Source organism: Colobus angolensis, unplaced genomic scaffold (genome assembly GCF_000951035.1).
Source record: "Colobus angolensis palliatus isolate OR3802 unplaced genomic scaffold, Cang.pa_1.0 Scaffold137, whole genome shotgun sequence".
Taxonomy (NCBI): domain Eukaryota; kingdom Metazoa; phylum Chordata; class Mammalia; order Primates; family Cercopithecidae; genus Colobus; species Colobus angolensis.
This window is the reverse complement of record NW_012114455.1, coordinates 883,990-908,598: the sequence shown is the minus strand read 5'-3', so window position 1 is coordinate 908,598 and position 24,609 is coordinate 883,990. Positions and strand designations below refer to the sequence as shown.

Genomic DNA, 24,609 nt, shown 5'->3' with positions numbered 1-24,609 from the left:
CATATACATTTTATACCAGCCACACTACTGTATTATATATAACATGTATTATATATAACACATTATATATAACATGTATTATACATAACATGTATTCTATATAACACATTATATATAACATGTATTATATATAACACATATAATACATCTATATACTATAAAGAACACATATCATATATGTATGTGTGTTGTATATAATATAGGTTGTATATATCTTATATATATCTTATATATAATACATCTATATTATATGTTACAATATATACATTGTATATAAGCCACACTACTCTACCAGTATATGATGTGTCTTATAAAACACACTTCAAAAATAGAAATCTAAGTAAAATAAGATTTTTTAAAAATACAACTAAGTAAAGTTGCAAGATTTTCTTCTCTTATTCCAATGGCCCATCTTGCTTACTCTGTTTTGGAGGCTTTGCCTGTAGAGTATCAGTGTCCTGGGACCTGACACAGCTGCTGTGCAAAAGTAATTCCAGTCTGCTCAGTATACCAAGCAGAATTTAACACCTGTTTTTCTTTTGCTGGCCACAGCATCTAGTTTCCAGTAACTAGTGACAAATCGCCTTCAGCTTCATTAGAACCCTGGAGCAGAAAGCTCCAAGCAGTGGATGAGAGAAAAACCGAGACACCTCCCTCTGAGACAAACAAGAAATAGTCCTGTTCATTTGTTCATTTGGGAAACATCTATTGCAAATTCAGCACTTGCCAAGAGCCAGGCCAGGCTGAGCGAGGACTGCAGAAGCATCAGCCATGGACCCTGGACTGACATGGCCCAGGGGAAAAGGACAGACACGGACACACCTGGGATGGTCAGTGGCAGGAGGTTCAGGCCAGGGGCTCTGGGAGGAAGAAACTGCTTTCCCCTGAAGGATCTTCTTAAGAAGACTTTGTGAAAGAGGTGGGATAAGAGCCAGGGGGATGGGAAGAATTTGGCCATGTGGAGAGCAAAAACAGACTTTGGGAAAAAGAAATGCCCTGGCAAAGATACAGGGGCAATACATTAAGGGTCATTCTTCTTTGCCTATCCTGCGTACCTCTGGAGATCACATATCCTGAGGCTGGGTGGGGAGAGAGCAAATCCTTACTAGAATTGCAAATAACAGAGACCTGGAAGGGCTCTCAGCCTGAACACCCTGGAAATTAGAGAGGGAGGCTGCTGCTCTGACAACCTCTCTTCAAGCATGCTAGTGAAGGAGGCTGCTGAAGTTGTCCAACAAAACAAGCATTTATTGAGTGCAAAAGGCTAACGAGAGGGGAAGGCATTCCAATGCCCAGCATTCTTTTCTGCTGTGGAGGGACTGGGCATGATGTGCCCTGCAGGCGAGGCAGAAGAGATGACCCCAGGGCCTGTGCTGGCTCTAGGACATCATACTTTGACCTCTAGTGCCCTTCACCAGAACTAGGCACCTCTGGTAGAGACAGAATAGAAACCCAGGGTGAGGAAGAGTCCCAGGAGGATGCTCAGTGGGCACTGTGCACTCAAGGAAGATGAGCCCAGCACAGATGTTGTCACAGAGGCACTCCTCATCAAGAAACTGGGTTCCAACCAGGTAAACGTGGTGTGTAGAGGGCATTCTAGGCAGAGAGGACCTCATGTGGATAAGCAGAGAGGCACAAAGGGGCACAGAAACCCAAAATCCTGCCGGGAAAGGCAGATGGTTCTGGGATCTGCCAATTTCAAAGAAAGCAGAAACTTTTGGGGTCTGGGAGGAGACAAGAGGCCCTGGGGGTCGCTTTCAGGCTGACCCTGCTGTGCCTAGCACTGGGTACTACACACAGCCAGTGCTTAATAAGGGCATTTTTACTATAGATTGTCATTTCTAGGAAGTAAGGACTGGGATAAGCAATTTATTCTCACAAAGCCCCAGGCAGTGCCACACACTGAGATGCATTTATTAAAGTCTTTTGAAGAGAGAGGGAGGAGAGAGAATGGGCAAGTGAGGAGGGTGAGCTGAAGCAGGGGTTGCCCATCCTCACCTCCACAGCCTCCCTAATGCCCAGGATGATAACACAGGGCCTAAGAGGGGAAGGTAGACAGGAGCTGTGGAAGAAAAAGCAAAATGCACAGTGATGTCCTGAGTCCCATTCTACGGTCAAGCATGCCTAACATTTCCCTTAATATTCCCAACAATCCTGTGGGGTGAGATCATTATTATTCTTTAATAGATGGAGAAACTAAGGCTAAGACATGGTCATAGCTGGTCATAGCTGGTCAGAGCTGCTCAGATGGCAGAGCAGACATTTGAGCTCAAATTCAATGTCCCTCCATTGTACCATCTTCCTCCAGATGCTGTGGTCTTGCTTAGACCACAGGGCAAACTGAGGAAGGGGAGGGCAGAGACGAGCACCAGTAGGGTGTCCCAGGAATATTCCTGCTATGGTTTGAACATTTGTCTCTTTCAAAACTCATGTTGAAATTTAATTGCCATTATGACTATATTGGAAGGCAGGGCCTTTAAGAGGTGTTGAGGTCATGAGTGTGCCACCTCTACCACGGGAGTGGGTTTGTTATTGCAGGAGTGGGTCCCAGTTCCTCTTGCTGTCTCCCTCTGGCCCTCTCTTTTGTCCTTCTGCCATTTGATGCCTCCTGCCATGTTGTGACAGAGCAAGAAGGCCCCTGCAAGACACCAGCACCTTAATCTTGGACTTCCCAGCCTCCACAACTGTGAGAAATAAATTCCTGTTTACTATAAATTACCCCATCTCAGTATTCTGTTACAGTAGCACAAAACAGACAAAGACACCTCCTGGCTGTTCTTCCTGTTCCCTGGACATCTCTAGGTAGAACCCCAGGAATTGGTGAGGTTCTTCTTCCTGAAGTCTGGGGTCCACAGTAGCCTCCTATTCCCTTTCCACCCCGGTTTCTTGCTCCAATCTCATTTTACATTTTACATCTGGAAAGATAGCACTCACCCTTAGAAACAAAACAAAACAAAACCCTGGGACTTTCCCAGGCCTTGGCGTCCTTTCCCTCCCAGTAGTTGGAAGTCCTGGGTTCCAGTCCAGCCTGAACTTCAGTTTCCCCACTCAGTACTGAGAAACTCGGTAACCACTAAGGCCCCTTCAGCAGCCTACGAGCCTCTCCTTCACTCCTCAAACTTCTTTTCCTTTTGCTCCCTGTCCCATCCCTCAAAACCCAGGGTTCCCCTTCTCCTGGTGAGTCAGCAGCAGCCTGAGCTTACCCATCATAAGTCCCCAGAAGTCCCAGGATAAGCCATCTTAATGGGGCAGGCTAGGACCAGGGCCTCTGTACAACTTAGCCAGGGCATGCTGGTCAGGGGATTTGGGGAGGCAGCACCATTCCTGATTCAAAGCCTAGTCCAATTGCTTCATTTGAGAGAGACCTCCAAGTGCAGTGGAAAGCACATAGTCTTTGGCATCATGCAGACCCAGGTCTGAATCCCAGTGGCTCTGCTTTCTAGCAGTGGAACAATGAATGTGTTGCTTGGCCTTTCTGAGCTCCAGTCCCTGATTCATCCTGACTCAGGGGGCTGGTGGAGGGTGACCACAGACAGTGCATGTGAAGCACTTGGTACAGGCCTGTCACACAGCAGAAACTATTCTCTGATGCCTCCTAGACTGGTATATTAGTAGGATTCCTAAAGTATAACACTTAACAGTCATGGGGATCACATGGCATACGGGAAGAGAAGCTGCCAGCTATGCTCAGCTAACCACCAAAGCTGAGTAGTTTCAGGATAAAACACACACCTTTCAGCATGGAAGGCCTCCCCCAGGGAGAGTCCCAGATAGGTCACTTTAATTTGATACACTTTTTTAAAAATTGGGTTTAAAGTCATAAAACAGCAACAGTGAACTTCTCCTGCCTCTGCAGGTACATGGTCCCAGGTGGGGAGTGGCGGCATTAATTAAATTCACCCAGTCTCCCCCACGAGACCAGGTGGTCTCAAGCCCAGACACCACCCACCGTGTGGTCTCCTGCATCAGGAAGTGGGTCCTCCCAAGTCCCAGCCTGGCAAAGGATCCACTTTATAGACCAGTCTCACAAGCACCCTGCCCTCCCCCAGATGCCCACCCCAACCTAGCCTAATTCGGTCCTAAGTATTCCTAAGGTGCCTTCCAATTTCCCGCTGTAATAAATGGCACAGAATGCAAATGGAGGTGGATGTGGGACACAGATGTTTGCACTAATTTAATTGAGGGAACACCTTGGATTAAACACTTTGCAAAACACTCACAAATAGGTTCAGTGCATTTGGTAATGAAAAGCCTCCCAGTCCCCTGGCATTTTGCTGAGGCTGCCTGGGGCTGGGAGTGGGAGGACAATGGGGGGAGAGGCCCAGAACAGGCAAGACACAAGATGCCTCCAACTCAGGGGGAAGGCGAGGGAGCCAGGTACTTGGGAGGGTTTATAGCAGATTCTTTGCCAGCTGGGGCTAACCCCACCAAGAGACAGATCTGGAAGGGTTGGGGATAAGGGGAGGCAGCGTCTGCATCCCCAGGTGGAGAACTGCTCACCTCCAGAGGTCGGCAACAGGCAGATGCCTCTCCATTCTCAGGACGCAGCTCCAGCATGTAGGCCTCACTGCCCAGCTGGCTGAGGGCCAGGCACCCACCTACAGGGGACTGGGGTCCCCAGACCCTGTGACCCTGAGGAAGATCAGCCTCGCTGACATTTGGAGTGTGAGGTTGGCTGGGAAATATCTCAGAAATGTGGGTGTGATTTGCAAGGCAGTACTGATCTCTCTGCAACAACTTCTTCCTTGCCTTCCCCTGTAGCTCAGGGTGCTTCAGAAGCTCCGATTTTGTGCAGTTACCAAGCTCCGACCCTTTCCTTCATCTTTCATCCTTCCATCCATTCATCCAATTGGCTCTGGGGCTCCAGCGATGAGTGAAGCCCAGTACCTCCCCTGGCAGTGCACGCTGGTAAGGGAGGCAGGCATTAAGAGTCCCAGGTACACTATGATAGATTCCCTCATGGCAGTAAACTTGGTAACCTGGGTGCCTGGAAACACTGCAGCAACTATGGCACAAGAGGTGAAAAGACCAGTGGAGAAAAGGGCAAAAAGTGTCTTTGGCAGAGGGAACAGCATATGAAAAGACAACGAGGCATGGAGTCCAGACAATGGCAGAGACTCAGGAAGACCATTTCCATGGGCCCACTTCGGGGACAGGTGACTTAACTGAAGATAGGCCACTTTCCCAGACTCATCCTCCCACCCCACGGATGGTCCACCAGGAAGGGGAGAGGGCAGGGGCCTCTGGGCTGAGCCTCCAAGCCCTGAAAGCTCCCACTGTTGGCCGAATCTAGAATCAGTTCCTATAACCATTGCTCCACAAGTCCCAGAGTTCAAATCTGGCCTAGATGATTTTACATTCCTGAAAACAGAATCCCCAATTTTCAAACACAGTGATCACTTCAAGTGTAATAACCATTACAGTAATAACCTCTTATATTTGTGCAGTGTTTTATAGTTTATAACACACTTTCACATATCTCTTTTAATCCTCCACCAGCAACCCTTCCAGAAAGAATAGGAAATATTATCATTCTTGCTTTCTAGATGAGAAAATTAAATCCCAAGGTCCCAGCTAAGTAAATAACAGAACCCAAGTCTGTCTGACACCAAAATGCACACTTGCTCAATCCTTCACTTATGCATTGCATTCACTGAGCATTTGTTGAGCACCTACTGTGTGTCTAGAAACACTATAGGCTCAGTAGAGCATGATGGGGATGTTAGGATGATTGCAAGCCTAGATGAAGAGATAAGCCATGGACAGACGTGCCCCGACAAAGCACAACAAGCAGAGTACTAAAACTCAGAAGCCAAGAAGGAGACAAAGCCACTCTCCTGAAAGACCGCCTCGCTCACACACTCACACACAACCCGCCCTCCCCTATCCCTGCCCCACATTGCACAGGAAGACCTGAGCCATTTCCCCTGGGCTGCTCCATCCCCAGCATGGAATGCAGACTCCTCCACCCCCGACGTCCCCCCACTAGCTGGGCAGCAGTCCAGAACCAGTAACCAGAGGCCACCCTGCAGGGCCTGTGCACCACTCAGGCCCCTAGCACATGCACACACACACAGGCAGGTACACGCCGGCATCCCAGAACACGTATGAACCCTGGGGTCCTGGGGAGAGAGAGTAGGGCAAACTCCCAGAGCAGTTCAGCTTCCAGTAAGGATGGATGGGTGGATGAGCGGGTGGGGGCATGAACAGGGGAGACTGGGAAGTATAGGAGCTTTTACCTCCCTACAGGTAGATGCTCCTGGGGTTCCTCAGTGGGCCCAGTTACAGACCAATACTACCTTGTCCTCTGATGACAACAGGTGAGCCTCAGTTCCCTCTGTAAAAATAGTACCCACCTCACATGTGAGCATGTGTGAAATGAGACAGTGACACACCAAGCACAGGGCCCCCACATAGATGGGGAACCACAGATGCTCCTCCTTACCCTGTGAAATGAAGGTAATGAATGGATGGGCAGCTACCTCTTCATGGTCTCCGGAGAAATCAGTCTCCTGCCCCACCCCCCCCCCCATCCCCTGCCACCTTCACCATCCATCCTGGAGCTTGGGGGCTTAACTGGAGAGTGCCTCTCCATCACTTCACCCCCTTCACCTTGAATCATACATTCATCCTTCATCCTTTCTCTCTCTTTGTTGTTGTTGTTGTTGTTGTTATTGTTATTGTTGTTTTTGATGAAGTTTCACCCTGTCACCCAGGCTGGAGTGCAGTGGCGCGATCTCAGCTCACTGCAACCTCCACCTCCGGGGTTCAAGTGATTCTCCTGCCTCAGCCTCCTGAGTAACTGGGATTCTAGGCACACACCACCATGCCTGGCTAGTTTTTGTATTTTTAGTAGAGATGGGGTTTCACCACGTTGGTCAGTCTGGTCTCGAGCTCCTGACCTCGTGATGGGCCCGCCTTGGCCTCCCAAAGTGCTGGGATTACAGGTGTGAGCCACCGCGCCAGGCCCATCCTTTCTCTTAATCAGTCTTGTTGGGTGCCTGTTATGGCCAGGAATGATTCAAGGTATTGGGATTGAAAGAAGAATGGCATTCAATGGTTCACTTGGATAGACAGACTAATAATTGTGTTTGAGTCTTTTGATGGTCTACAGGCAAAGGAATGCAGCAGCATAGGGATTGGGGAGGCAGGGAAGGCCTGTAAGGAGGAAGTCACAGAGGAGATAAATGAGCAAGGGCTGCCCAGGCTGAGGACAGTCCAGATAAGCACCATGTGCAAAGGCACTGAGGCATAAAAGTACACAGAGTATTCATCAGGGGAGATTGAGCAATCCGGCGTACTTGGGGTATCAGCTGTAGGAGTGTGCCTGTGCATCTGAGTGTCTGTATTTACAGGGATGGGGAGCAGCTGCAGGGTGAGAGATGAAGTTAGAAAAGTAGACCAGGGTTGAACTGTGGAGCTCATGGTCAGCCAGGCCAAGAAAGCTGAACTTCAACCTGTGGATAGCAAAGAACCGCTGGAGGTGGTCCAGCATGGGGATGGCATGGATGCATATCAGAGCAGCATTAATTAGGCTCCAGCTATTGCAAGCACAGTGCTAGGCTCCTCCAGATACAGGAGGCTCTCCTTGGCTAGCTCTGATGATAAATGAGTCTAACAAGGTATTTTCCTCTTTGATTCACGCAACTATCCCTGGAGAAATGGCTAGCTTTGGAGCAATTTTTCCTCTCTGAAGAGCCAGCTTGGCTGGCTAACTGTGAAGGCGAGAGGAGGGGATCCTATACCATCACAACACTCCCCCACAGCCAGGGATACCGGGAGCAGCGCTTGGAAGCCCGTCGGAACCTCCTTATAAGCCTCCCAGTTCTCCCTCTGAGGATTTGAGAAGAACCTGAGAATGGGTAACGGTGGAAGTGACACGCGCCACAGAGAAAGAAAAAAGAGGAAAACCCTTTCAGGCTGGACAAGGATTTAGAACTGCATTTCAGTGGATGAAGGAAGGAGATTTGGGTGGTGGCAGCCACCTTGCAGCTTCCAAACTCTCCTCAAAGCCTCTTGCCCTGCTTGCAGCAAGAAAGGGTCTCTCTCCCTTTCCATCTCTTTTCTCTCCTGCCTCCCATCTCTCCTTCCCAGCTACTCTCCAGAAAGGTTTATGGAGAAGACTCCAAATAGCCCCCTCTCCTGCAGGCATAGTCACACCAACTGAAAGGAGATTTAATTAGCAAAATCTCGTTAGGCAAACGAAATTATCCGTAAGACAATACTCTTCTGGACAGGGGGTATGATTAAACAAAGCCATTAATTGAGAGAGTTGCCTTGGCGGCTCCCCGATGCATTCATCTCTGGGCCTGCTCCACTCGGCCTCCTTGGGCCAGGGGAACAGAGTCTGTCTCCTCCCCTGCCTGGTCCACCCCCTCCCCACTCCACCTCACTCTTCTGGGGTGCCTCCAGTTGGGGCTGCAGACCTCGGCATCTCATCAATCGGCCTCTCTGCCGCCAGATTCCTGCTAAAGTGCCTTGATTGCATAATGTCTATTTGCATAATGTAAATTGCAATCTCCTAGCTCAGGAGGCAGGAATCACAGAACAGCCATTATTTTTTACCACTCCACAAAAATTCCACATTTAGAAAGCAGATTTGCAGCTTGGAAAGCCTGACTCTGAATCCTCCAGAAATGCCATTAAATCACACCAATTAAGCCGGACCAGCGAAAAGCCCCTGTCACTGCTCTCTGCACACTCAAGGACTACCAGCCTAGATGGAGGCCATGAGAACCTGGAGGCTGGGGCCACGGAGCTGGGAGCAAAGCTGGAAGAGGCAGGAAATTCTGTTTTATAAACCTTAGCACACACCCTTCAAGCATAGGTTCCCATCAAGATCTGGTCGAGCGGGGGGGGATCAAGTCTGTTGTTTTTACGCTCGTTGCCTGATTTCCTGTGGGCACAATCTACGGAGAAAAGAGAGTACGTGAAGAAGAAATCTCCACCTTTCCCAAAGGTAATGGGAAGATCCAAAGTGTTTCACATGGGGTAAAACATCCACCCTTTTAGTGGTTCTTTAATGACCTTTTCTGTCTCCTTTCAAGTCCCCTCCAGTCCACTGAAAGAAAAAATGAAGACGAACCCTACTCAGGCCAGACTGGCCTGGCTGGTTTCTGAGCTCTTTTTGAGAGCTGTTTCCTTACGGGGCACTGGGTTGAGGGGTGAGTTACAAGGTCTCTGGAAAGGGGGCATTCCCTTGGACAGCCAGCCAGGATCCCAGCTTCTCTGCAGCAGTATACCTGGCTAGTGTTTTGCCTCTTTATTGCTCATTCAATATTCATTTGTCAAAGGGCAAGATGCTAATGTGTATTATTAAAATATCAATAGTTTATGAGTGAACTTTTATGGAGAGTACAGTTAAAGGCAAGATTCTTTTTTTTTTTTTTTTTTTTTTTGAGATGGAGTCTCTGCCGCCCAGGCTGGAGTGCTGTGGCCGGGTCTCAGCTCACTGCAAGCTCCGCCTCCCGGGTTTACGAAAGGCAAGATTCTTGACCATCTCTGTCAGAAGCAATGGAAAGGAATAGTCTTTCTTTCCAGCTCCACTTTTTATTTATTTACTGGGTGAGTGAATGGCTGGAGCCTTAGTGAGTACCTATTGTATGTCAAGAATGGCTCCAGATACGTACACATGCTGGATGGCAGTGAGTCCTCATAGCAGTCCTGAGAAGTATATACAACCCCATTTCCATTCCAGAGATGAGGAAGCCAAAGGCCAAAGAGATGTGCCCAGGATCACATGGGTGCTAAGGCTGGGCTTCAAACCTGATCTTTGTACTTCAAATCCAACATTCTTTCCCAAGCTGGAGTCTTGAAAATCTAAATGATCTTTATGTTTGTTTCCATCTGTTTCCTTCACGTACCCAAATTAAATGTTAGCTTCCCGACCTAAGTTTCACAAAAGGGGACAGAACAGGAAACCATTCCGTACTTTCACCTAGACTCAACTCTATAAAGTAGGCCCACTTAGATATATCTAAACAAGTTTCCAAAATCTTAACTGCACATTTAGAATCTTAGAAATGAAGTTAACATTGGGGATGATGCCATCAGACATTTCCATTTACAGAGGAGGAAACTGAGTATCACACAAGAGAACAGTATAAGTCTCAAGTATAGAGAATCCTCAGTTGAATTTCAACTCTGTTACTTCCTAGGGTATTCCTCTTGTTCTCTAAGCCTCCTCTCCTCTTCTGTAATAGAGATAATAACAGTATCCCATAACATAGTGTGAGGGTTCAGTGAGAGAACGCACCGTAAGTGCTTAGCATAATGCCTAGCGTGTAGTAAGTGTCCAATAGGTGGAAGAATCCACGACTCTCCCTCCAAACTCCAGCACTTTTTATCAAGACCAAGTCCACTCACCCCTCTCGTCCCTGCCCCCTCCCCTTTGGTATTAGCCATTCTCAGATCTCAGCCCTTTGGGGATACGGGCTGGTTGTTTCTACTCTTTGGTAGCTTGGGTTTTTTTCTATCCCTTTAAGTCACAACAAGGCACCCAGGACACTCAGATCCTCTTCCAGCATTTAGCTGCATCTGGGTCAGAAAAATGGCAAAGGAAAGAAACTATAGTTCTTGAAGGGCACAGCCTCCCCAGGACATAATATGTGGCAGACGGGAAGGAAGGAGAGCAAGGGATGTGAGGTCAGCGAGGAGGGGCTGCCCCAAATTCCCCAGCTACAGCACAGCCCCTTAGAGCATCTTACATCCTAATCTTTGTGTGAAGCCTACCCCAGCTTGGAAGTCCATGGGGATGGAGGTCCAGGGAGCCCTGGATGTGAATGAAGGGCTCAAGGCTTGTGGAGTCCTAGCTCACAATCTAGGACTCCTCCAGACCTGACACTTGAAGCTGTGGGTCACAGACTCAACTCAGTCTTGCTGAGATGGACCCTGAGGTCAAAGTTTCTACCAGCTGCAGGACCTGCTAACATCAGCATGGCCTGCCCAGGAAGGAATCCTTGCCTGGCCTCCGTGGGCCCTTTTGACTCAAACATTCTGTGAATTAAGGGATAGTTTAATTTATCTAAGGCAGGGGGTTCTTTAGCCTGTCTTTCTAGCGGGAACAAATCACCCCCGAAGAAGGGTTCCTTTTATTCTTTCTGGGAAATAGATGAGGCTGTGCTATGCCAGACCACTAACTTGATGAGTACTGATTGTGGTAGACTGTATTCTCTAAAGACAACTGCAATAAGATACATCCTATTCCTCATGCTGTTCTTTCAATGTGATGTTGATACTCCTTGGAGAGATGGAGTGGGGTGGGGGGTGTTTATGTTCCCTTCTCTTAAACCTAGGTGAACCTTTGCAACTGCCTCGGTTGAGAGAATGCAGTGGCTGTGATGCTGCTTGTCTTCGAAGGGCAGGTAATAAAAGGCAACACAGCTTCCACTTGCCTTTTGCTGTCTCTTGAATGCTCACCCTTGGAATCAAGCCACCATATTGTGAGGAAGCTCAGGCTACATGGAGCTGTCACATGGGTCTGGCCAAGACAGTCCAGCCAATCTCTCAGCCAACAGCTAGCATCAAAGCCCAGAATAATGAGAGAACAAGCCTTTGGATGATTCCAGCATCTAGCTTTTGAGCTGCCCCCACTGAGATTCCATGGTGGCACCTCATGGCACAGAAACAAGCTGCCCCACCATGCCCTTTCCAAATTCCTGACCTGCAGAATAAATGATGTTAAGCCATTCTGTTATGGGTGATTTGTTACATAGCCTAGAAATGGGACACCACTGGAATTAACTTGGAATATTTGCTGTTTCCTTCTCAAATCCAGCCCTCACTGGCCTTGTCTCTGAAACTTCAGACTTTTAGACTCTTCCCTCCTCAACTGGTCCCTATCACCCTGAGCCTGCCTCCCCCTCTCCTCTTCTTCCTTTCCCTCCAAAAGACAGGATCTCCATGCCTGAGGCCACCCTGGTGAACCACTCCCTGCAAGGTCATTTGAATCTTTCCATTTCAGAACCCTGAGACCTAAAGAAACCTGCATTTCCTGGTTCCTCTCTGTAGGCCCAAGACTGTGTCCCTGCCAGGGAGCTTTCCTGGGTGTGGTGGCCAGAGCCAAGGTGCCCGGCTGCCCTCAGGGATCGGGGGATGCGCAGGCCTATTTTCCCCCATGCTCTCAGCTCTCATTAAGGTTCACGCTCAGCTTGCTCCTCATACTTGACTTATGAGGTCCTTCTAACCTCCGATGCGAGGAGACATCGATTCTCACAAAGGTCATTATCTTCTAGTCTGCCCCTCCACCCACCCCCGCCCTACCTCCTAGGCAGCCTTTCCTGGAACAGGATGGAGGAAGGTACCCTTCCCCCTAAACTCCGGCCTGGAGATCTGACTGCTCCTGAGCAGGGCTGCAGAGGAGGTGCCCTGGGAGCCCAGGCCCGTCAATCACAGAGGCGACCGGCGCTGAATCGCAGGCCATTAGGCGGGAGGGCCGGCGCCCTGCTCACTAACTGGGCAGCCATCGGCAGGATGTTAGCCGATCACAGGGCGGCCATTCTTATGATTTATTCAAATACTCATTACAGTCAATCTATTTTTACACAGAGGTGAAGATGTGCACTGATAACGGTTAATCATTTATAATTCCATGGACTGGTTGGAAGCCAATGTACTATCAAAGTCGTGGCAGCAGCAGCTCAGCCTCAGGTAGCCCCATAAGAAGGGTAGGGAAACTATGCCCGCCCAGGGCAACTCAGTCATCCAGGTAACCCTTACTAAAGAGCGAGTAGGCTGAGGGTGCAGTGGGCAGACTGAGAAGTAGGAATCCCGGACTTTACCCACCAGGAGCTCATGGCCTCGCTGGAGAGGGCATGGTAATATGACAGCCAGAGGTGGGGACGGACGCAGGGGACACAGGCAGGGGCAGCGTGTGTGAATGCTGCGGAATTTCAGACAGGGAAGAGATCGCCTCCAGCTGGCATTACCAAGGAAGGCTCCATGGAGGAGGCTGGACTTAGGCTGGGTCCCACAGGTGGGTAGACTTTTGCCAAGTGGGGAGAACCAATATGAGCAAATAAGCCTAAGTAAGAGGTCAAGCTATTACTGGGCTGATGGAAGGGAAGCGGTCAGCAGCATTTCCTTTTCCCTCCCTCATGCCTCCCCAGAAATAACCAGATGTAAAAGCAAGTGCAGGCTATAAACTTGGCCCAGTTTGAGGACTGATGTTGCCACTTCCTCCCCTCACTGCCTCCCAAGCTTAGCCCACAGGCAATAGTGGCTGGGGTCTGGGTCGGCCTTGCAGACTCAACAGCTTCCTTCTCCGGCACTCATGACACATGTAACACATCGAGTCCACCTTAATGCACAATCAATATAGTCTAATTAAATAGGATGTCATATTACAGGGCCTCTTTGTCACATTCAGACATAATCTAATTAGAGCTCCACTGTATTTTACATTCTGACTAGCTCTTTGTTGAGTGTTTCTCTTGCACAATGCATGGCTGTTAAAGATCAGGTTCAGGGCTGGTCTTTAACCCCTAACCTTATTGAGTCAGCATGGAAAACGCCAATCAAAGTTACTTACAGTTCACAGCCCCTTTTCTAGTGAGCGGCATTGAGGATAGAAAGCCTCAGAAGTCCTGCTCCAGACTTCACCTGCCAATGAAAGAAAACATCTTTATAGACTGTGTAAGATGCTGCAGAAGTGAAAGCCGGGGTGGGGATGGGGGTAAACCCAGAGGTGGGTTTGGCTCAGGAAAAAGGCCAGGGCTGGCAGCCATGTGCCCACAGTGCTAAGTGAGAAAGCTTCCTAGCAAAGGACTCCTGTTGCAAAACTATTATTGTTTAGAGACCTAATCAGGGCAGTGAGAGGTTCATGCCCTCCTCTACCTGCTTGGTGCCTCCATTTCTTAGGACTTGTATTTCCCTTCCCTATAGGACTACCAGAGGAGAGAAAAGGCTCATGGCTGTCAAGTGCCCTGAGCTGACCAAGGTAATAATCATTTACGGGTGCCTCCTACCTATTGGAATACCCCATGCAGGGGAACAGAGCAGAAAGGCTCCTATGAAACTTTGCAATCTAGACAGGGAAGGCTGCAAAAGGCAAGCAAGCAACAACACTGACCCTGTTGTCTCCTGCAGGAATATGAAAGTCTTGCTGCAGACGAGAACTTGCAAGTAAAGGTGAAGAGTCCAATAGGGCAGGAAGAAAAATGTACATGGAGAAGAATGATGGGGCAGGACTGGAAAGATAAAAAAATCTGTCTGCTTTTAATTGTCTTCCTGGAGTAAAACAATTTTGTAAAAATAAAAACCGTCAACACATATTTATCAGTTGTCTGCTCTGTGATCTACACATGCTGAAGCAGCAGAAATAAAATCTATGGGTTCTGTTATAAAAGCACTGCCTCCACATTGCTGGGGAAGGGAGATCACCCACAGAAAAGAACCCCCAGTAAGGCCAGACTGTATAGGAAGTTATGCTAAAGTGTATAGAAGCGATACCTATTCTCTCTACACAGAGACACGAAGTCTGCAAGAGTTGCGGCACTCAAGGGGTTTTCATGAGGAGGTGGAATTTGAATGGTGTCTTGGCGGACTGGACAGACAAGAATTGGCTGGTGGGAGGGAGGGAGAGGGCATTCCAAAGAAGGGGGCTATCTGAGCAAGGGCCAAGGGGCAGAAGAGCATGGATGGTCCTGGGATGATGCAGAGACTTGTCTGCCTGAAAGACACTAGAGGAGAGAATAATGCCAGCTCAGCAAGGTGGGGCCAGAGCATTCAGAGGTTTCAGTATCAGGCAATAGAGGGCAGGCTAGCCTGTGGGATCACAGAGACATTGAAGGTTGTTCAACAAGGACTTGACATAATGTAAACCCTCACATGTCCCTGCCCTCTTTAGTACTTTCCCTTTAATTAAGACAAACAAGCCTTTTTGGAAGAAGGTGGAATTTCAGTTAGAAGATTCAGGGATGGGGTGTAGTGAGATGTGCTGAGGAAACCAAATTGACTCTCTTGTTCATGATGACTTCCTTGAGGCAAAGGCATTTCCTCCGGGGCTGTCTCCTTACACCTGCATGATCAAGACTCATAGCTCATGGATGTGCCTCAGAGGCAGGACCAGACCACTGGACTACAAACCATTGAGGAAAAGGACCATGTCTTCTGCATCTTTATATCCCCAGAACCTAGCAGAGTGCCCCGGATGTGCTGGGTTCTCAATAAATATCTGCTGAAATGTTGAATGGTGGACTCTTATCATTCCAACCAGAGTCCACCACCAGCACCTCAGAACCAACCCTTGCCTGGCAATGGGTTCCAACTTGTATTATTCTAAACTACTTACATATTACTACTGAGCATGATATGAACTTGGCACATGAAGTCTCTAGATTAAATTACATGGAGCTGTATGTTCTATCCCTGCCCTCTGGGACTGTCCGTCTGAGACACCTGTGACTTGAAAGAAGAGATGGCAGACTTTCCAGGTGCACATGATGCAAAGCTGAGAAAAGCAGCTACTGTGCTGGAGGGATAGATTCAAGATTGTTAGAAAACTTTTAGCAAGCTGAAAGAACAGGCCAAAAGTGAAAAGTCCATTTTTCCTTTACCAGTTTTTATTTCTTGCATAATAACATCATGATAACTACAAATGAAATAATTTTGAAAATAAAGAAAAAATGCCCACAATCTCATTACTCTAAACCATAAAATTAGTATATCCTACGTCCACATGCAAATCCACCTTTTTTTTTTACAGACTGTTTTGTAGAAAAGACTTGACAGGAATATATATACCAAATCCCACTCTTACATTTAAAACATGTATTGAAAAAAAAAAAAAAACAGAATGGGGTGACCCAGTTTGAAAAAAAAAAAAAAGACTTGGATTATTTGATTTAAATCCAAGCTCAAAATGAGCCCAGGGCAAGATATCGTTGCCAAACTCACTAAATGTGATCATAGCTTGCAGTAATAGCCATATGGTACCCAACTGAGGGTTGAATGATCTCCACTCTGAACTTCCCAGTTTGTATTAGTTCTATATGTAGTTTTAGCATCATATTTTAAGAAATTTGACAATGATGAGTAGAAAAGAGAGGAGAGAGAAGATGTCTAGTGGTTAAATTGTGGGTTAGAAGTCTAGTGGTTCAAAGGATAGGCTCTGGGATCACACTGAACAGGTTTCGATTCTGGTTTGACCATGGGCAAATTACTTAATGCCCCCGTGCCTGTTTTTCATCTATAAAATAGGGCTAATGCTAACTCTTCCTCTGAGGGTGGTGGTGAGGATGAATTACTTAATATACTGGAAGGTTCTTAGAACACTGCCTCATACAAAATAAACACTCGCTGAATGTTAGCTATCTTTCCTGTTGTGGCTATTTTCAGTATTAATTAGGAGGCCATGAGGCAGAAGATAATGGAGAAAAAACTAGAGATGTATCTTCCTTGTCCCTTTCTAAAATTATCCACTGGTCCTTGCTCTAGTGACTAAAGCAATACAATCCTTCTCCCACATGGTATTCCTCCAAATATTTGAAGAAACTATGTGAGACGGGGACTGTGTTGCTCTAGAGGATAGGATTAGGACTAAGTTTAGATGTTAGCGGAAGCCAATCTGCAGTTCAACACAGGAAAGAATTCTCTGGCAATGAGAACCATCCAGAAATGAGCGAGGCTTCCTTGGAAGGTAGTGAACTCCCAACACTGAGAGGAGAATCCTGCACTGGGTGAGAAGCTGCTCAAAGCATGTTTCCCCGATTTGGGTTTCAGCCATCAGTAAAGTGTTGAACAGCATTCGAAGACTGATAGTGTTGACACACTTGTATTTTGATAAAATATTAATAGCATCTTCTCTCACCATCATCTCATGAAATAACTCAACTCCCCCAAAATAAAGACTGTAAAATCTCACAATAAAGAGCCATCCTTTGAGAAAGACAGCATCATTTTTTCCCTCTCTCCACACACACACCTGTGTGTGTAGGCATACGCAGTCTCGACACACTGTACTTATGTTTCACTCATCAGTATGCACCACTGAAAAGGTCTTCCTGGACTGGCACTACCCCATGGATGCCTGTTGGGGAACCATCCATGTGCCTGATGTTTTAGGGCCTTCCAAAGCCAGCTGTCTGTGATCCACGCAGGCAAATAATCATGGCAAAGTCTTTCAACTGTGCAATAATGCAACCAGAATTTGAACTCAGGCTTGTCTTATTCATTGTGAAAATAAAATGGAATCATAAATGAGACTGGCAATTCACATTTATAGATATGAGTGAATTTATGAAATGGTAAACGAGGAGGGAGTTGAATGGTCATGCTTATTTGGAAAAGAGGTGGGGAGAGGGATAGAAGAAAGCTTCCCATAGGAGGTAGTGTGATAGAACTTATCTCTGCATCCTCAAGGATAGCTATGCAGGCATCTATGAAGCATACCCAGGTAAAGAGGAAGATGAGCTGGGGGTTTAGCAAAGCCATAGGTCTGAGACAGAGAACACCAGACCAGGGGCCAGCCAGACATGGGTGCATGCCCTGACTCTGTTATTAACTTACTGTTTGATCTTGGACAAGGAACTTTAATCATTGTATGCCTCAGTTTCCTCATGGGCAAAGTAATAGAGTTAAACTATTAGATCTTTGGAAAAAAAAAAAAACTCCATCTGACAATCTCTGAGAATGCCCAAACTAACCCTTCAGGGAGGGCGCTAAGTCTCTTGCTAGCACGGTATATCATTGAGGTTAAGAGTAAAGATGCTGGAGTCAGTTTCAGGTTCAAGCCAGAGCCCATCACTTACCTAACCCTAGCTTCTATGAACCTCAATTTTCTCATCTTTAAAAGCGTGCTATCAGTAGTGCGTGAACAGCATTTTGTGCAATGCCTAGGACATATTAATAACTTAATTAAGAAATGGCTGCAACTGAATAGGAAAAAGAGAGAAAAATCCAGAAGACTGAGGACTTCTGCATTCATCCTGCTTCCCATGACAAGTTTTCCTATTCTTTCCCAAGCCAGACTTTGGGGATGGGGACCAAATTGTGACAACTCCTTCTTGAACACCAAGAGTCTCTCTGGATGCTCCTGTCCTCTGCAAAGCCCTCTGTAGGCCTATAAGTCAAGCTTCCAAAAGAGAAACAAAACTTGGGTGGAAAAATCTGACTGAGATAGGCCATTCCAGGAGCAAACACCTGATGGACCACTCATCCCTCCAACAGCATATCCGCAGCTCCCACCGTATCTCACTGAGTCCCTGCTCTGTTCCACCTCTATACCCTCATCACCTGACAACGTTTTGCGGTTGCTTACACTTGTTCCATGAGGTTGTCAGTCAGGCACTGTGGACCCTGACCAGCAGGCCCCAAATGACACAATAGCTGCATAATTAAATAGATATAATTACCTAGTTGTTCTTGGCTCTGAGACTCTTATGTATCCAGCACTGAGGGTACTACACAGCTTTCCACAAAGCCCAGTGGGCCTGGATGCTAATTCCACACTAGTCCTCAGCCCCATGGACCACAGGCAGTGCTGGGCACCCAGTTGCAAAGGACCTGGAAAGGGTTCCTCTGTGACACTCCTCAGGCCCTGCCCAGGCCAAGTCTCAACTCTTGGGCCTGGACCTGTCAGTATAAGTATGAACGTGAAGTCCTTTTAGGAATGTTGGCACTGGTGGGTTAACCCTAATATTTATCCCATATGGGAGAAAGAACTGGACACGCTTATGACCTTTCTATGCTAGACAGAAGCAAGCAATTTACCCTCCAAGCCTCGGATGGAAAGACTCACGTACACTGAGTGGTGTGGGCTCACAGAGTGGCCTAGTCTCAGCAGAGGTAAACCCTCGAGCATGAAGGTGGGCCTGCTCACAGGTGAGCCTCCCTAGCCCCACGGACATCCTCTGTGCTGCTAAAACACCAAGACCCAAGACTTGCTAATTCTCCCTCACAAGCATCGCTGCTCTTCTACCCATCCCACTGGCATTAACCCAACTCTCTTTGTCTCCAGCCTCAATCTGTTTTTGCCCATCCACCCTACCACCCCTGCCCTGGGAATCTTTCTAAAACACAATTTCGATCATGTCCACGTCTCCTTTAATACCCTTCCACGACTCCTCGTTGACTGGCAGAGGTCACCAACTAGCAGCCCCAAGGTTAACTCTTGCCTGTCCAGTGTTTTTATAAATTCTGCCAACATCTAAACCTTGTGAAATTTCACATTTAGGAACCTGGATTCCTAACTTTTCTCCAGAAATTATATGGCCTAACCATGCCAATTCTGCATTTCCACGTGTCGATCATTGGACGACGTAGAGTATCAGCTGCCTCCTTTTAACTGGGCACATGTCCTCCTGTTTGCCCCATAGAGGGAAGGCAGGTGTTGCCCCGGAAGTCTCGAGGCCAGACACCTAGAGGCTGATTCACGCTGCCTGCTGAGCAGTATCGGGTTCAAGGTGATAGCATGGGGGTGGTGGGGGTGTCACATTATGTTCTCAGCTGTGCCGTACTCAGCTGCAGGCTGGAGGAGGAGGGCCAGGAAATGCCAGCACCGCTCCCACATGGACCCACCAAGTGTCTCTTCCTCTCACCTGGGCAACTCCTCCACTCCTAGTTGGGGAAGAGCTGGGGAAAGGTCTTACTGCAGTTTCCCAGGAATGCCAGTGGCCAGAAGGCAGGTGCTGAAGGCCTCCCTTCATTGCAGACACTTTCCCCACCCCCAACTCTGTAGCGGTTGCACCCCCTCCCTTTATTTCCATCCCACTCCTCCTATCAAAGCCCTAACAGCACATATTTTGTTAATTGTACAAACCTAATGGGGGAATGCATTGGCAAAAAAGGGTAATGGCCATCAGACCAGCAATAAAACAAAATTAATGGCCCATAGGAAGAAATCATGTCCACTTAATCCTGGCTCTGAAACTCTAATAGAATAATGGAATACCAACCGAGGGTTTTTTCTCTCTATGCAGATTGCTTACACCATGTTAATCACTTGCAAAGCAGGCTACATACCACTCCAGCTCACATGACCCTCCAGGGAAAGTAGCAGACCAGAAACATTCAGTGCAAGGCTCATTACTGACATGCACCATGCAGCAACACCTTCCCTCCCTCCCCCAGGTGACTCCAGGACAGCCAGTGTGGGGTGTCATTGAGAGCCATCAGCTGTGGTGGGCCGGAAAGCAAGACACGTAAGACCTAATAATAGCAAACATTGATTGAGGGCTTACTATGTGCCAGACACTGGGCTTGCTGAGCCCCTTCTATGGACTGCATGACTGCCACCCATTTTCATCCTCTATCGCTGCATGGTGCAGTCAGGTAGCCAATGGCCATGTGTGGCTTTAAAAATTCAAATTCTAACTAATTAAAACGAAATGAAATGTAAATTCAGTCTTCAGTCTCACTCGCCACATTTCAAGTGCTCAATAGCACATGTGGCTAGTGATTGTGATACCGGACGGCTCAGACAGAGCACGTTTCTGTCATCATGGAAGGTTGTGCAGGACTGAGTTGCTCTAGAATGTTAAGGCTGTTGTATCGTTTTTGTTTAACTGATTTTGAAATAAAGGAGGGGAGAGGTGCAGTACGCTACCCACGGTCATGCCATGCCGCTGATACATGGCTGAGCTGGGTTCTAACCCTCGTCTAACCCAACCTAGCTCCAGCCAGGACCAGCAGTGGAGGCAGCAGGGGGCCTCCTGAGCCTTTCAAGCCTGGTAGAAAGTCTCTTCTGTTATCTGTGGCTCCTCCGGGGCTCTCTGAGAAAGTGCCTTTTGTGGCAGATGCCACAGACCCAGTAAGGTCAGTAATTGCTCAAAAGGCGTTAGTGAAGAAAATGAATATTGACTTAAGGGACAGCAGAGAGTAATTAAGACACCTTAAAAATGTGCGTCCACTTTTTATATACTATACACCCAAAGGAAACAAAAGTGGTGACTAAAGCAGATACTTGTACACTTGTGTTCATAGTAGCTTTATTCACAGCAGCCAAAAGTGGGAGCAACCTAGTGTCCATCAACAGACGAATGGACAGACACAGTGTGGCATGCATGTGTCTACATCCAATGGAATATGATTCAGCCTTAAGAAAGAAGGAAATTCTCACACCTGCTACAACATGGATGAACTCTATATGGTTCTACTTGTATGAGGTACTGAGAGTGCCAAACTCAGAGGCAAAAAGTAGACTAGTGGTTTCCAGAGGTTCAGGTGAATGATGAGGGACTGAGGAGTTGTTGCTTAATGAGTACGGAGTTGCAGTTTTGCAAGAGGAAAGGCGTTCTGTGGATGGATGGCAGTGATGGTTGCAAAACAATGCGAATGTACTTAATGTCACCAAACACTAAGGCTCATTACTGACATGCACCATCTAGCAACCCCTTCCCTCCCTCCCCCAGGTGATTCCAGGACAGCCTGTGCAGGGTGTCATTGAGAGCTATTGGGGTGCTTAAAATGCTTAAGATGGCAAATTTTATGTGATGTATGTTTTACTGCAATTAAAAAATACGTATATATGCCACCACTAATGTCTCCCAATTTCTATCAAGAATAGTAAAAATAAAGAGCCTGAGATCTTTAGGAGTAGGGGAAGGAGCAGCTCATCAGTTCAAGGAGAAGATAAGGGAGCCAAGGCCTTGTGACAGACAGAGCAAGGAACCCAGAGCCTCCCAGCTCCAGCGGGGAGAAGTCAGGGGAGAGGCTGCCAGGGAAGAGGGCCTACGTTCCTGAGGACGGGATGGCTGGGCCAGCCTCCAACAGGGAAGGCAACTCCAGAAGGCTGATGCTGGAAAAATGAGCAATGATTTAGGATTTTTTTAAAAAAAAAGCCTCGTGAGGGTAAGAGAGGGGGCCAATTAAGAGTGTAGGAGAGTATCTACACTCCTAGTTGTACCGTCTAGGAGTATATCCACAGCAATAAAACAATAAGCAGGAAATCTAAAAGAAGAGGGGAATAGGAGGAAGAGAAACAGATGAGAGGATTTGGGCACCTAATGTGATACAGCAGTAATGGTTTGGCGTGTTGGAAAGGGGGTAGACAGGACCTAGGAGACGGCCCTTGTCCTGATAGTGTTATGACTCTGTGCACATTGCCCTAACTCTCTGGGCCTGAGCTTCCTCATCTATTCAACCCAGTGGCTCTACCAGAGCAAGAAGAACCTTAAGGTGGTGGCGGTCCACAAATCCCTGGAAATTTTATCCAGAATAGTATTTGTGTGTAAGTTTTTCTGGGGAGAGGTTTACAGATTTTACCAAGATTTCAAGGCTATCCACATCCCCTGAGAGGTTAAAAATCAGTGAAGAAGATATTCACCAGGTTCACATTCAGCCAGAAAGTTCTACAATTCCAAGAAATCTTGGACCAGACACCAGCAAATCTTTGGGAAGTCAAATAAATCCAGATGTTTATTCCTGCCTTGCTTGCCACACAGACATATTATAAAAATGAAATGAAATAATTATATACTTTGAAAAGTTAATATTATGTGTCTTGTGCAAGTAAATATTGCTGTTGTCGATTCACAGGAAGCAAGAGAAATTCTGCAGCAGGCAGAAAAGAGGAGGCAAGAAGCCGCTCCTCTGCTTCCCGAACAAAGGCAGCGTGAGGAAGGGATGTGAAAGTGCCACAGGGTGATCCCTGGGCTTCCCTCATTTGGTTGGAGATGAAGAGGCCTTTAATTCCCCTTGTGGAGAAGGGTCTAGCTCAGAGAAAATAGAGAAATACAACCTACCCAAGAGGTGCAGCCCAGAGCAGAACACACACATCTCTTTGTGCTAACAAGTCCTCATTTTGCATCTGGCTTTACTTCGGAGGGAATTTTCAACTGTGTGACTGAGAAAAGTGACAGACTGACTCAGGGGAAAACAGCACAGGCAGAGGACAGTATTTGGCACCAGAGAGCCAGCCCCAGACTGGAAGTCCTGCATAATGACTAAGCCAGGGTCGCCAGGCCAGAGGGGACATTGCTACCACGGGCTGTGCCCTCCAGGAGTAAGCCAGGCCAGAGGCAGTGGGTCGGGGAGCTGGAGTCTGGGGCAGCTCAGTGCAGAAGTCAATGCTAGAAGTGAGATGGTTGGACCTGGGCAGACTCTTAGAGATCATCTATCTTGACCTCCTCATTTCACATTTGTTTTTTGTTTGTTTGTTTTTTGAGACGGAGTCTTGCTCTGTCACCCAGGCTGGAGCGCAGTGGCCAGATCTCAGCTCACTGCAAGCTCCGCCTCCCGGGTTTACGCCATTCTCCTGCCTCAGCCTCCCGAGTAGCTGGGACTACAGGCGCCCGCCACCTCACCCGGCTAGTTTTTTGTATTTTTTAGTAGAGACGGGGTTTCACTGTGTTAGCCAGGATGGTCTCGATCTGCTGACCTCGTGATCCGCCCGTCTCGGCCTCCCAAAGTGCTGGGATTACAGGCTTGAGCCACCGTGCCCGGCCTCATTTCACATTTGAAGAAACAGTTCAGAGAGTGGTGGAGACTTATTTGGAGAAGTCCAGGATTGGAAGCCACACCAGTAATTCCCTTCATTCATTTACAAAATGTTTTCTGAGCATCAGACCCTTCACTAGGCTGGGGATCAATGATGAACAACAATTCCAGTTCCCTGCCCTCAAGGAGCCCCCAGTCTAATGACGGGACAGACAACCAGCTGACTTGGGAGTTAAGTATGATTCAGCAGCTATGTAGGTCCTGCAGGGCGGGTTCCCCCCACCAGGTGTTTCAGACCTTCTATTAACTCCCCTTTGGGGCAGGTACATCCAGACAGGGGGCATGGCGGGGGTAGGCCACACTTTCTCAGACTAGTGCTGGAGGGAGTAGAAGGAATTTCACTATCAAATCCAAGCCAAGCTAACAGTCATTGGCATCTCAGAAAAGGTGCCGTCCAGGCAGCCAACCGAAGGCCACTGGAGGGAGCACCCAGCACCCAGACCCCGGGGGAGGGAGATGGTCCCCACTCCAGCAGGCCTGCCACAGGTCTCTCCAAAGGGCACCACGGCACTTCCCATTCATTATTCCCTAACTTGCCTCCGGGGGGCGGTCCTGAATATTGTTTCATAAATAACTTAACAGGGCTCCAGCTTGTTTCACTGAGGTTAGGCAGATGTGTACGGTGCTGGCTGATTATGAGGGAATTTGGCTGTGCTGAATGGTTCTGGGAGGCTGATTCTCTGCGGAGGGGTGGCTCAGTGGAGAAGACAGCCAGTGTCCCCACCTGGATCTAGGATCACAGCAGGATGCTGAAAGAGCATTTGTTTCCAATTGTTCTTAGCCACTAATTTGGCTCCAGGGTATAACACCAATCTGAGAACAAACGGAGTAGGAAAACTGCCTTTCTGAGCGAGGCCTGATTTCACCATAAACACGGGAGGGGAGGGGCGGGAGATTTCCTGAGTTCACAGCACAGGTCTCCGCCTCCTGGGCAAGGCCGGCAGCTTCAATCTCCAACCCGGAGTCGCCCTGGCTGCACGGCCATCTGTCTGCCTCACCTGCGCATGGCTCCTCCAAGGGGCTCCAGCACAGGACAGATTACTCTGATGGCAGGTAGATAAAATGGGATCCCTTGCTAGCAGTAACTACCTTGAACAATCTCTCTCCTGAGCAGCTGACAGCCTCCACCTGGCACCTGCCAGCCACAGAGCTTGCAGGTGGCACAGGCTGGATGGG

At 47.9% G+C, this 24,609-nt stretch overlaps 1 protein-coding gene across 2 annotated transcripts in view; it reads right to left on the bottom strand.

The window, feature by feature from the left end:
* The window catches only part of PKNOX2 (PBX/knotted 1 homeobox 2), a 251,547-nt gene that overhangs the window by 186,660 nt on the left and 40,278 nt on the right, over positions 1-24,609 (bottom strand). The window contains exon 2 of one of the 2 annotated variants that reach the window (XM_011934594.1): positions 13,529-13,599. The gene's annotated coding sequence lies outside the window, so the exon portion shown is untranslated. Of the gene's footprint in view, positions 1-13,528; positions 13,609-24,609 lie in introns of those variants that run through there. The other variant, XM_011934595.1, reaches the window with a different exon arrangement.